Genomic DNA, 14,912 nt, shown 5'->3' with positions numbered 1-14,912 from the left:
TTGAGCATTCTCCAATTTTGGTGTGCTTGGATTTTGGCATCTGTGGAGATCCTGGAACCAACCCCCCAGGGATATTGAGAGACAACTATACACATTTCTCAGATGAAAGCTTCTAACTTATTAGTTACTGAAAATGTATGTATTCTAAACATACACAGAATTGTTATATATATGTGTGAGTATATATGTATGTATGTAAAGAGAGAGAGAGAGAGCCCACATGCCATTGTGGTCTTATGGAGAAAAGTTTCCTACTTAGCATTTAAATCTTCAAGTGACACTCATATGACAAAAATCTGGTGTCAAAATATCTAAAATAAGAAAAAAATACATTGGAGAAGTGTGACACATAGTAAATTATCAGACTGATCTGGATTTGATTTTGGGCCTTGTCAATTACTAAAACCTAGAATCTTGGGAAAATCCTTTTAATGTCCCTGAGCTTCAGTTTGTCCATGTGTAAAATGGAGACTATATCACCTGTCTCTAAGAAACATTACTAGTGCTCCCAGGTACTTGATCTTTCTTTCATATGTGACATTCCTATTGTCCTCTTACTTCCTCACAGTGAGACGGCCATGTGACTGGCTCTGCCTAAGGGGCGTATGTTGCTACTGCATTGAGGCAGAGGAAAACTCCTTTGCAAACTTCCACCTCCTCTGTGATGAAAAGAACTGGGGCCTTTGTTAATAGAGCCACAAGATTGAAGAAGTGCCTTCTCAGATATTCAACATGGAGATTTGCCTAAACTACTGGACATTTAAATAGGCGAGACATAAATTTCATGCCTTAAACCTTCACTGAAGGTTTGAAACTGTCACCACAGTGGAAACCTAGCTTGACCTGGTTGAAGGGAAGTTAGGAAATTATGTCAAATGCTGGAAAGTGAAGGTGGTGAGGAAACTGATTTGAAATGACTATACATATTACACAGTAGCATACCGCATGGTACACTTTTGAATACTTGGAAAGCAGACTACTTGCCTAGGAAACTTGTAGCTTTAGGGGAAGAAATGAAAGACATACCTTAGTTCTTAGTGTCAGTGGTGAATAGCTACATTTGGCAGGGTATTAGGAGAAACTGGTGAGCTTAGAAAAACTGGCAGATTTGCAAGAGCAGTTATTTGAATAGCGAGATCCCAGAAATTTTGGGTTTTTCAATGTTAAAAAGTTATTTGCATTTAGACACCACACAGTAAGACATCAAATTTTAAAAGTTTCTGAGGGACAAAGGCAGATTAAAAAGGCAGATTAAAAATAAGAAAATTATGTGGGATGATGTATGTTAATTTACTTAATCATAGTAACTATTTCACTATATGTGTATCAAAACATCATCTTGGACACCTTAAATATGTACAATAAAAATTTTAAAACAATAACAAAAATGTCCTAAAGATAGTGTCAAAACCTCTCAGTTTACTAAAATAATGCTTGACAGAGATAAGATTGAGGGTGTGATTTTCCCACAGAAGCCTGACTGGCTTAATGCAATAGCCCCCCATAACGTGAACACCAGAGGTAATAGGATCTAGCAAACCGAGAGGGGCTCTGTGATGGGAGCATTCTTACCCATGTCCAGACAATAAGGAGGTGCGTTGTCAATAGAGAATTTTAAAACAATGGCAAAACCTACCAAAAAGTAGCCTGACTTTTTATCATTTCAGTGTACTGGCAATTCGATGCCATGCCAGTGATAAAAACCTCATTCCTCCTGGGATAGACCAATCCTGCCCTTCTTGTTATACCATGGTATGAGGATAAGGGCAAGAAAACAAATTAATATTTCAAGCTTCACAACCCCGCCTGTAATCAAAGAAACAAAAGCTACTGAGGTTTTGAGTCAGGTTGCTTGAGAATCTGTGAACCTGGGCAGTCACCATTGGAGATTTACTCCTCAGTCCCCTAGTATTCAACAGCCAGGAATTGGACTTAGAAAGCTCCTTAGCCAGCAAGAAGAGCACACTTCTCAATATCCTGTTTAGATGTGGCTAAGGGAAGTAACAGAAAGTGAAGAACCTCCCAGGGGGCAAAACATCTGCTACATAAAGGGAGATACACCTGTTTTACCCACAGGAGAAATATGGGGCCATACCATGTTCCACGTAGACTTGAGAATGATAAGGCTTTAGCTTTAATGTTTTATATAGTTGTTGGATGCTATCTTAGTCTGTTTGTGCTGCTATAACAGAATACCTGAGACTGGGAAATTTGTACGAACAGAAATTTATTTTCTCATAGATGTGGAGGCTGGAAAGTCCAAGATCAAGGGACTGGCAGGTTAGGTTGTCTGGCGAGGGCTGCATCCCTTGACAAGGAGGACTGCAGTGTTCTCTGGTGATGGAAGGTGGAAGGGCATCTCACCAAATGCTGCATGAAGCATTTTTTAAAAGGGTCTTAATCTTATTCAGGAGGGAGAAGCCCTATTGGCCTAATCACATCTTAAAGATCCTACTGCTTAATACTATCACATCGGCAAACACCTGAACTTTGGAAAGGACACATCCAAACCATAGCAAATGCAGTAATATTGCACATGTAAAAATACATGTTAAATATATCAGTTGATCAAATTTGTTAATTGTCTTGATATTCTATGACCTTGCCAATTTGTTATCTGCTAGTTCTATCAGATATAATGTGTTGAATTCTACTACACATAAAATGTGTGGATTTGTCCATTTCTCATAATTATGTCAGTTTTATATATTTTGAAGTTATGTTATTGTACATATACATGTTTAAAGCTATTATATGTATCTAGTACATTGACCACTTTTCATTATAAAATTTTTCCTCTTTGTTTCTAGTAATGCTTCTTGCTTTAGAATCTAGTTTATCCGATAGTAGTCTTAGTACATTTATATTTCGATTAGTGTACATATGTAATATCTTTTTCCATTCTTATATTTTCAACCTTTCTGCATCCTTCTATTCAAGGTGTTTCTCTTAAACGTTGCTTCTATGTGGGTTTTTGTTTTTATTTCTTTCAATTGACTACATACTTTTGAGATTATATACTCAGTTTACATTTAATATAATTACAGTTATATTTGAGTTTATATCTATTATCTTACCATGCTAATACTTACTATACTAACACTTCTTTTCTATTTAACCCACTTATTTGTCTTTCTCCTTTTATTTTTGTCTTCTTTGGGATTAATGTTTATTCATATTATTATCTCACTCGACCTTCTCTTATCTTGTTAATCATCATTATTTTACTTCTCTTTTAGTGGTTACCCAGAGGTTATCATAGAAGTTTTTGAATTATTTGAATCAAATCCAAATTATTACTTTTTCTACTCTCCTTGTGAATTTAGAACCTTAGAATACTTTAAACTGGGACCGTAGAATAAACTTCTAGACTTGTTGGGATTGGCTCAGGAGCTTTGCGAGACAGAAATTGACCATTCTAACACAGTTGAGAAGGGATGAAAAAGGAAAAACAGGCATTTTCTTCTGCAATGCGGTGCTGATTGCAACCTCCTATACTCAAAGCAAAAATAACTTGCGTGTATTCCCCTCCAAGGCCACAGTAGTGCCTCAGTACACACAGGGACATTGTCTTGGCGGTGTGCAGCATTTTAACCCACTGTACAACAGCTACAACCATCCGAAAAAAAATCAGGACTATTAGGAATTTTATTATAAACTTTGATAATATAAGCCAATTCTCTTCATGCGTTAGTGGCTATTTGACTACTGCAATATTGAGCTCTCTCTATGAAGGATTATTTTCTGTTGAATGTAACAACTGCCAAATAAATTGCTAGGAGAAAAAGCAAATTAAAGTAAAAGGTTGCAAATAGTATTTTCAAAATTGGATTCTTAGTGTAAAATTATATTTGAGAAAAACTATAGTAAAATGGATCAAATTTTCAGTGTTTTCTCCTTTAAGACATCTCAAGTAAAAACTGCTTCTTTTTTTTTTTTTTTTTTTGTGACAAGATCTTCCTCTGTCACCCAGACTGGAGTGCAGTGGCTTGAGCATGGCTCACTGGCTCACTGTAGCTTCAACTTCCTGGGCTCAAGTCATCCTCCTGCGTCAGCCTCCCAAGTAGCTGGGATTACAGATATGTTCCATAATGCCCAGCTAATTTGTTTTTCTTTGTTTTATTTCTTTTGTAGAGACAGGTTTGTTACTCACTCTGGTCTTGAACTCCTGGCCTCAAGCAGTCCTCCTGCCTTGGCTTCCCAAAGTGCTAGGATTACAGGCATGAGCACCTGTTCCTGACCTGTTTAAAATATTTTAACAGTCACAACTCAGTTCCAAACAAAGTTATGCTTTAAAAATAGAGGGGAATTCAATGCCACACCAAATTTAGCCTAATACTATCTGGCCTATTAGCTATTGGCTCTAAAATAGCAATATCGACTGAAGAAAACAGTTCCATCATCTGGGCTACCTAACCTGTAACTGGTTAGAGCTTCTGAAAAGCTGTAATACAACATTTGTAGATGTGGCCAGTAAAATCTGCCCAAAACTCTTTACTAAATTCTGAGGGCATAACAACAACTTTCTGACATAGGGCAATATAATTTAGATCGCTGAGATAATTTAGAATTTCACTAGTCCTGAACTCTCAGCTTTTTCTGCAAAGGGCCTGTTAGTAAATATTGTACTATCTGCAAGCATTCAACTACGTGGTTGCAGCACCAAAGCAACCTTAGAAAGTACATGAATAAGTATGGGTATAATCTAATAAAACTTTATTAGCAAAGCCTAACGTTGGTCAATATATGCAGTGTGTTTCATTGTTTGCCTATCTCTGATCTAGTTCAGATTCCTCACTGAATATACAATGAAGGTGGGTCACAAAACTATTATTCAAGAACACGAGAGTCACCAAGATGCCCTAATAATAATTCCTCATGAGAGGGACTTTTCTATACTTAAAAACATAGAATTTATTTCATAAATGTTCTCTAAGCCTCAGTTTCCTTATGGACAAATGGGAATAATGATAATGATAGAATATACCTTTCCTTTCACACAATGTCTGTCTACAGTGGAAGTTCTCAGTTAATATATAGCAAGTTATTTTGGTAGGAAGTGCTGGTGTGACATTTGGGTAGGGACAAAGCATACACAGCTCTAGTTCTGCACCAGAAGCCTGAGTGTATACACATGAATGTGACTGTTATGGAAACCTGGGTCAGTGGTACATGTACCCAACAATGTCTTATTTATCTTTCCTACACCAGACCTCAGCAGAGAGATCCTGGAACAGTATTTTTGTATTTTGTTGTCAGCCACCAACTCCCTTGACTTTACATATTCTGGCTACAAAACAACAAACTGAAGTTTTACTAGGATAAAAAGAATACAAATGATCGAGGGATCATTCAACAGACATATGCACCACTTTCAAGTTTTTCAGGTGGGTTTGTTGACAAACCCCATGTTTCCTGGATGGAAACCCTTGGCATGATGTCTTCATCCATGACAGTCAAAGTTTCTACAGCCCTGTTGTGTGCCTGCAGCCCTGCTGTATGTCAAGCACTGTTGTAAGTCAAAGTTTCTACAGCCCTGTTGTGTGCCTGCAGCCCTGCTGTGTGTCAAGCACTGTTGTAAGCACTTCTCTTGCAGGAACTTATTTAATGCTCACCACCACCACCACACTGGAAGGTCTTCGTTCATGTGCTAAACACTCTTCTATGCACTGCAATGTGGTAGGGAACAAAAATGACAAGGTCCCGATTCTCCTCCAGTATATTCTTGTACAACTACCTATAATTTCAGGTAGTTGTAAGTGGTATTAAGAAAAGTAAAGCAAGGTAAGAAGACAAAGAGTGATGCAGGAGTTCTTTTAGAGATGATAGCCAGGGAAGTCGTCTCTTTTTGAGCAGGAGCCTGAATGAAGTGAGAGAGCAGGCCAGGGACACTCTGGAGAAGGCTTTCCTGGTGGTGGGAGAAATATGTGTGGAACCTAGGTTAGCAGTGTGCCTGGCATGAGGGACAGCAGGGTAAGCAGGGGCAAGGTAGTGAATGCCATACTCCGACCTGTGCCCATGCTGGAAAATTGCAGTGTCCCCTGTCTGAGCTGCACTTGGGATGACCTCCCAAGCTCCTGCAGCAGCTGCCAGGCAGGAATCTCCATGGTGCTCTCCCCACAGTGGCTTATCCATTGCATCAGGGATTTCCCCTGAAGAGTATGACATTCCTGGATTCTCACAGAGCACGCTTTCTTGTCCTCAGAACTTCCTGCTTCTCTAGATACTCGTATATAGGGACATCTCCCCTTGCATCAGGAAGGAGCTGTATTAGTTAGCTAAGGCAGCGTATTAGTCTGTTCTCATGCTGCTAATAAAGACATACGCAAGGCTGGATAATTCATAAAGGAAAGAGGCTTAATTGACTCACAGTTCCACATAGCTGGGGAGGCCTCACAATCATGGCAGAAGAGCAAGAGACATCTTACATGGTGGCAGGCAGGACGAATGAGAACCAAGTGAAAGCGGAAACCCCTTATAAAACAATCAGATCTTGTAAGACTTATTGACTACCAGGAGAACAGTATGCGGGAACCGCCCCCATGATTCAATTATCTCCCACCGGGTCCCTCCTACAACCTGTGGGAATTATGGGAGCTACAAGTCAAGATGAGATTTGAGTAGGGACACAGACTTACCATATCAGGCAGCCATTACAAAGGATCACAGACTGGGTAGCTTAAACAAGGGAATTTATTGTCTCATAGTTCTGAAAGCAAGAAGTCCAAGATCAAGGTGTCTGCAAGGTTGTTTCTTTCTGAGGCCTCTCTGCCTGGCCTGCAGATGGCCACCCTTCCTGCTGGCTCTTCACATGGTCCTTTCTCTGTGAGTGTGTGGCCCTGGTGTCCCTTCCTCTTCTTATAAGGACACAAGTCATATTCGATTAAAGCCAACCTATCTGATCTAATTTTAACCTAATCACGTCTGTAAAGGTCCTATCTCCAAATAAATTCACATTCTGAGGCATTGAGGTTTGGGGCTTCAAAATATGAATATTAGGGGAACACAGTTCAGCCTCTAACAGGGCTTAGTGGTCCATTATCCAAACTTTCTGTAGAAGGGTTTCTGTGGTCTTTCCCGATGACTGGATACACCCTCATTGTGGAGAGTGACTGATTTTCCACCCTTTGGGCATAGGCATAGCCAGCTCTTTCCAAGGAAAATAAATCAGCCTAAGCTTTCCCCCAAGGGACAGGATCTAAGGGATCTGCTGGACAGAGAGGTCTACTGGACTCTCAGCTCCAAGAGGAGCTTGTCTTAGTCTGGCCCTACCTCTGGTACCTGCTATTCTACTCAGCTTCTAGCATGCCTTCAATGCATGCGTGTCAAATGGACGAAAGCTCTCAACTCTACTCTGAGAGAAAACTGGGAAAGTCACTGTTCACAATTTCTGCTTCAGCAACCTGGACTCACATGCCCAAATGTTAACACAGTGAAAAATGTAAAGATTATCAGAATAGCTTCAACAACTTCCATTGTGATAAGAGAATTGTCAAATAACATGACTTTCCTATTTTATGATATTGTCCGTATGTAGAATTTTCGTGGTTAACTCTTGAATTCACTACACTGTGGGCTTCAGCATCCATGATGTCCTTCATTGTGACGTGTGAATTAAACTCTTTGATTCACGGGTATAAATTTGAAGGCATAGTTAAGGTTGGATCAATGGATGTGCTTTGACCTCCACTGCTACCTGACAAATCGTTTATGTTTTGAGACTGACTTTCATCAATTAAAAATGGAGTGATAATGATTTGCCAGGTTGAAGGAAGAAAGTGGATGGGATTATGTTTTGGGGTATATTCTATTTGAGTATGCATTCTCAGGTCTATGGTTTGAACACAAACTGGTGTGTCCTTTAAAAAAAATCAGACCCAAGTGGACCCTCTGATTGTACTTCTATTCCTCATGAGGACAGCCATGGTTATTGGAGCAGAAAATAACAAATTAATGCAAAGAAAAATAAAAAATAATATTCTGGAGAGAAATTTTTAATGAAGGCACAATGTCCATTTTACAGAATTTAATTCAAACAGCAGGCAATGCATCTTCAAACTGAAACATTATTTCTGTTCCCTGCCTACTTTATTATAACGTCTTTATTATGCTTTATCCTAAGGTTGCTTCCACCACATCAGAAATAATTTACCCCTAGCCAGGTTTTAAATCAAGGATATCCATCAATGCACACTGGTTTGAAGTGATGATGTTATTTTAAATACAGGGGACTGAAAATAAATGAGTTGAAAATATTAAATGCAGTTGAAGTTCTGGTCACACCACAAAGAAAATGTATTCCAAACCAAATTAATTTAGGAAGTAAGACATTCAGAAGCATCCTCCAATCAACTCCAGTTTGACGTATTCTGATTGTCCTGATGAATAATGCAGTAGGATGTGAACTTCTCTAGCATATTCTCCAGTGAACATGAAAAAGAAAAGATAATGTTCTTATACCACAGCTCTTCAGGCTTTTCCAAAGGGGACAGTGTTTGCAACAAGGTTCTGAAGGAGCAGCAAATCTCTGAGCCCTGGAGAGAGGGTCTTGCTGGTAGTTGGATGTGCAATGTCGGATCGACTCCTCCTGTCCCCTGGCTGGAATTCTTCTGTACTTCAGTTTTCCTTTTGTTTCGATGGCACTTCTCCCAACAGTGCTTGACAATGAGTGATGCTCTAAAACCCTGCTCTTTCACACCCTGTGGGTGACCTATAACTTTTCATGGGTAACCTTTGACCTGAGAACTGACAGTTTGATTTATTGTCCGGTGTTATGATTTATGAGTATCTTCTCAGAATAATTAACAGACAACAGGTGGCGGCATAATAATTTTGATTACCCAGCGGTTCATGAAACCACGACAAAGGTGACTTCGTTTTCTGAATAAGAGGAGGACAACAATTAGAAATTAAACAAAGAAATGCTTTTATGCCACAGTTTTCGGTCTTTTGTCTGTCACACAGAAGACTTTTTTAGGAGGCCTGCATTCCCCTTAGACACCAGGAAAAAATAAGGAACTTCTACGCTGTGAATGTAAGAAGACACCCTTCATCAATGTACGGGTAGAATTATCTTTCTTTCTTCGGCGAAGTCTTGATTAATTGAGTTATGTTGAACCTGTCAACGAGATCATCTTTTAATATCCCATTTTTGACGATGGCCGCTGCCCAGGGAAGATTTGATGGTTAAAGAAAGTTTGGGAAAGCATTTAACTTTTAGTATGGCATTTGGACATAATTCTACCAACTGTATTTCTAAATATTTCTTCCTAAGCATGAAGGTAGAAAACTTTAAAAATAAGCACCTCCCCACGCGTCCTGCACAAAATTTATTTTTCTTCTAAAGCCTACAGATAGGAAGCTGTGTTTTTGAAAGCATTATATTATTATGGTTAGCAATAGTTTTAATTTCCTCCTCCGTCTTTACTATTGTGTGATATTTTTCTCCAACAGACACTACATTTCTTTTAATTCAAGACAATGGTGGCAGCCTTCCTACAGACTTTATTATAGACACCTTATGCTCCTAGGGATTGACATTTATTTTCAAATGAATCTGCGATGCATTTAGGTAAGCACCTACCTTTAGGAATGCCTAATGCTGTTTTTGTAATACTAAATAAAAATCAAGTCAGGTAAGATTTATCCTCCATAGCTCTCCACTTAATCTCTGCCAAAAATGGACCTAAGTACTACTAATGAAACTGAAGTACACAGGCCTCTGAATATGTAACAGACCTGCCTCACACCCAAATGCTAGGTAGTTGAGGACCTCCTGTGCATATGAAATGAATTTTTGCACAGCACCATAATAGTGATATTACAGGCTTATCATTTTAATTGACTTTTTGACATATAAAAATATTCCTACAATCCTGCTTTACATTATAGTTTAATAACAGCTTAACACACATCTATGAAATATTCATTCCTGTTACATTCAAATTTTTAAATATCTGATGGAGAGCCTGGTTAATAGATAAAGGAGAGTCCCTGGAATATTAAAGAGACCTTAGGAGCAGGTAGGGTCCTCCACTGAAAAGTAAAGCACAATTACCATGAGGATCACAGATTTTTTAAAAATAAATTCATAAAGATTCCCTTGAACCAAAACATGGTGGATATAAGAACAAATTTGTTGCGGGTAATCCTCTTTCACCTATTACAGCTGCAGGCAGAGCTGTTTCTGCACCGTGAGGCTCAGTCAGCACAATTATATTTCTGAAAAAAAAAAAAAAAAAAAAAAAAAAACAGAAACAGCAATACCAGATTTATATATTTATGTCTAAAGGATTATGGTGGGAAAACTAGCATACTCAGTGAGGATCTCTGCAAATGAAGTGCCACATATATTCCACATTTAGTTAACATGGCTCTCGGGTCTCCACACACCCTCAGCTTTGAACAGCAACTTGGAGGGACAGTTTATCTTGAAAACACGATATGTGTTCGAATCATGAGGTAATTTTGGTACTTTGTTCCCCATCAATTTTTAAATTAATTATCTGGAAGCAAGCAGCGGTTAATTTTGGCCATAGACTTTTTGATTAGAAGCTTTGACCCCTTTTGCCTTTTGGCATCTCCTATACAATCCTGATGACACGCAGGGTAACCCTTGACACCTGATTCAACACAAAGTCACAGCCCAGCCCGTCTTCCATATTCAGCAATCCTTTTGTGGCAATGGGACACTCACTCGCTTCAACCCTCCTCTAAGAACCACTGCCATTCCTTTAAGGCAACCCCGTGTCTGTATAAAACTTGTTTCCCAGGGAAAAGAAAAAAAAATCCTCCCCTTCCCCCCCCCCACCACGACTTTGTGCATGACTTCTGTTTTACAAACTTTACACTACAGCATCGTCCCATATGTTTGTGCAGCGCACAAGGAGGTTTCTTTAGAAAGCACTGATGCTAATTATAAATTTAATTTGCATTTTAATTAGAATGGTAGCAAATTAAAAGCGTGGCAGCTGGAGAATTTTGAACGCTTTGCAGAGATTTGGTGTCAGTATCTCCCCGTTTTTGACTTTGCAGCCTTTTCATTTTTCTGCCTCACTATCTTTCATTCACACAAGCATACCGGCAAGTTTTTTCTCCCTTCTTCCCTCATTCCTCAGTCTCTCTCTCTCTCTCCTTTTTCTCCACTTCCACTCTTTTATGTATAATTTTATCCCTCCTTTCTTTCCCCCAAGGATCAAGTTATGAATTATTTCTTTCCTGTGCTGATGATTGGAATGCACCAGCACATGGTGGGCAGTAGTGACAGAGTGGCCATTTACAGAGCATTCCCTAGCCTCGTTCTGCCTTCCATGTCTGTTGTACAGTTACAGGTAGGGATCCGCTATTTCCCCTCCTTGAAAAAGGGGGCTATTTGTACTTGTGTGGCCTGTATTTAGTCCAAATTTTGGTCTGAATGATAGTGTCTTTAAACCATTTGAAATCTTGGCCACAGGTCTTTAGCACATTAATAAAATATTCATCCCATCCGGCATGACATCTCTCTCCTCCACGTCTGAGAAAAGGCATTGTTCAGGGTATACCTCTGGGCAAAAGCCCTGCGCTGTCAGCTTCTGAGCCTTTAGAGTGACAGAGACTCCAGTCGCTGTGTTTCTCGGAGCTGTCTCTCACTTGGGATGTGAGCATGTCTGTTTTTAGCACTCACGTGAGCACAGTTAGTCAGTTCTGTCGTTTTCCCTATGTTGTGTCTCCATGGTCATTTTCCTTCCTTCTGTTCACTTCCCCCACCGTGTCCTTGCTCAATAATTTTCATTAATTGATTGACAGCTCTGATAGACCCAACTAACCTCCATCTCACTCTCATGTCTGTTTTTAAATAAGTACTTGTACGTCCAATGACCTTGTCGCCTCATCAGCTATCAGAAAATGAGCATGCAGATATGGAAAGAGCTGATTAGCAAAATAAGCAATAGATCTCATTTCTGGCTGAAGTCCACAGCGAGCAGCAACAATGAAACTTTGCCATTTTACATTTCTACAAGAATCTAAAAATGAAGAATAAGCAATAAACGGGTGATGCTGAATCTCAGCAGCATCCATTCCGATGTCCTAGGAAACAAGCCCTGGCCCACTGCTTCTTCACCTTGAAGGGAGAGGAATAGGGAGGTGTGGGGTACGTCCCTCAGCAGCCCCGGAAACAGAGGTTCTTCCTCATCACCCACATCATCAGCCTCATTAAGCCTGAAAGGAAACAGTTAAGTTTGGGGGAATTTCTCATCTTAATGGAAAGACATGAGCAGCCTGTTTCTATTTAATCCTCTGTGTTTTTATCTTTTTTCTGTGTATTCTTGATTTTGACGTATGCCAAATGTATCCGCCCTTCTGAGACGTAATTTTCCCACGTAACTAGCTCTACAACTCTCATCCACAAATTAACAGGCAGCAAAATGCGCTCCAGCCTCGTCTGAATTCTAACTTTTTTTTTTTATCTATAACCAAATTAGGATAAAGGAAAGGAAACAATCCCTGTCTGATATGATAAAAAGTGTGTTTTGTTCTGTTTTAAATCTGCTGATTTTTCCCTGAATTCATAGCTATGTCTATGAAAGAGAATGAACTGAGAAGTTACTAATTGCGGGTAATGACAAATCACATTTTTCACACTACCAAAAAATGTCAAACCAATCCCACAAATGATAAAATTCATATTTTCGTTCTGAATTATTTTTAGTTGATAAAATGACTCATTTACCTTAATTTAACGCATACTTACTGTATACGTTCCATTTCAAGGCCCTTGAACATAATTTTTAAATGACTTACATCAGGGAAGCTGATAAATGTGGATGTTTCTGAGGAAGAGAATAATGTGGAAATATAATACCTTCTATACTTTACACCAAGTTTTGGATACTGGGAATATTTAAATAAACAAATAAACTATTTTATTCATTTGTACACTTGATTAATATCATTCAGAGATAAGAAAGCCCTGCCACAAAAGTAGCCCCTTTGAAAATTTGGCTCTCAAGAGAGATGAGAAAGACAATCGCATTTGCTCTCTTTTTAAGTCAAAGGAAGAATTGATAAGGTGTGCCAAAAGTATCATCTTAATGATGGCAAAGGTGTCTGGGATTTTCCAATCCCAGTTTGGTTTTCTGATAATGTAAACTTTGTGTTAACAATGTATTGTATCTCTCAGCTAAACAGCTTTGATTAAAAATAAATTTGCCCCTTCAATGTGTAATTATCATTTGTCCGAGAATTAAATCTCAAACTTTAAAAAGCAGGAATATCTGTGTGATACTGGCATTTGAAAAATGTTAATACGCACACTGTCTTCAAAGAGTAATTGTTTAAAATAGTGGATAATGACATGCAAAACGTTGGCCATGACTTACCCTAATTAAGTAACATGATTACAAGACAAAATAGTGAAAATAAAAGTTCTCATTTTCGTGTCATCATAACACCCACCACTTGCTTTCTTCTAGGCCAAAACGAACGCGCTGTGGTCAGAATCCTACACGTCAATTCCACGACTCTAAAAGGAAACACATATTTTCGGTGGCATTTTGAAATGGACAGCATAGTTTTCTGAGATAAATCTTTTTCATCGCCACTTTGGAAAGGTTGAGTTTTTCTTCATGTAATTTTTTGCAGCTGCACAAAACACTTTCATTAACCCAAGAATGGATTATTTGGAGTGCTAATTAATTGATTCTTCAAAATGCCAATTGACACACTCCCAGGGAAAACCTGATCTAAGCAACTATGTTAATCAAGCTATTGTACTTATGGTTCTGTCTGAATATCAGACCATCTGAAATGAGGAGAACTTTGCCATTAATCGCCCGGCCCTCTCGTGGGCAGCTAATTAATATGAGCGGAATATGACGGTTGTACTTGTACGTTCACCGTGCTGCGTGACAATAACTCCATAAAATTACATTTCAGCTGAAGAATGGAAACAGTGTTAAATACCATTATTTGCCTTCCTTTGATGTCTCAGAGTCATTATGAAAGCAATTACAGCAGTTTCTCTGTCTGTATGTCTACGGGGTATTTATTATCGTATCTGTCTGAATCCTTTGCCAGGTGGAGAATATATGGCATATTAAAGACAAGGGAATTCAGCCACAATTATCAGGATGGGAACAGAAGAAGAAACAAAATCAGAGTTTTGCAGATGATCCTGCTGGAAAACAGTAATTTAATATTAAAGCCTGGTGATCTGGGGAAAACTTGAAGGCTCTTTTCATTTATTTAAATTTAAAAAAAAATCTCCAAGTTTACAAAGCTCGTGAATCTAGGGCAAAATTAATTAAAATCAACAGGGAAATGAGAAAACACAAAAACAAAGCAAAAAAAAAAAAAAAAAAAACGCATGTCAGCAGCAGAAAACATATTTTGCTTCTTAATTTTAAGTGAATATTCGTTCAACCAGCCCTTTCCTAACCAAATGATGTAATCTACTAGATGGATATTTTATTATCCCAGATAAAATCACCCATGGTGTTTTTTCATACATGGAAGGATGGATACCAAGAAGGATTCCATTTTCAGGCCACCTCCAGGACTTTTTCCCAGCACTGCTGGAATTTGGCACGATGCAGACACATGCCCGTGTCCCGGCTGAGTGTGGGCTCCTCGGTATCAAAGATGCCTCTGCACTTCAAAGGACACTCCTGATTGACAAGCAAGGTCTGGATGCTGACTGCCCCACAGAGGGGTTTTTCTCCGAGGGTGGTGTCTGAGGACTGGCCTCTGTAGGATTCAATTCCGGGAATATTGACTGTGGACTCCCCTATGTGCTCCGCACTCTGTGAATACTGTGGAGAATGAGATGAAAAAGGGATAGGGATGAGGTCTCTGCCTTCCAGGGACTGTGAGGAGGGAGAGAGACTGGCCATTTTTGAGTCAGGCTTTGGGCAAAACCTTTTATGTGCGTTCCC

Source organism: Pongo abelii, chromosome 16 (genome assembly GCF_028885655.2).
Source record: "Pongo abelii isolate AG06213 chromosome 16, NHGRI_mPonAbe1-v2.0_pri, whole genome shotgun sequence".
In the NCBI taxonomy this organism is placed as follows: domain Eukaryota; kingdom Metazoa; phylum Chordata; class Mammalia; order Primates; family Hominidae; genus Pongo; species Pongo abelii.
The sequence above is the reverse complement of the archived record's forward strand: the minus strand, read 5'-3'. Positions refer to the sequence as shown.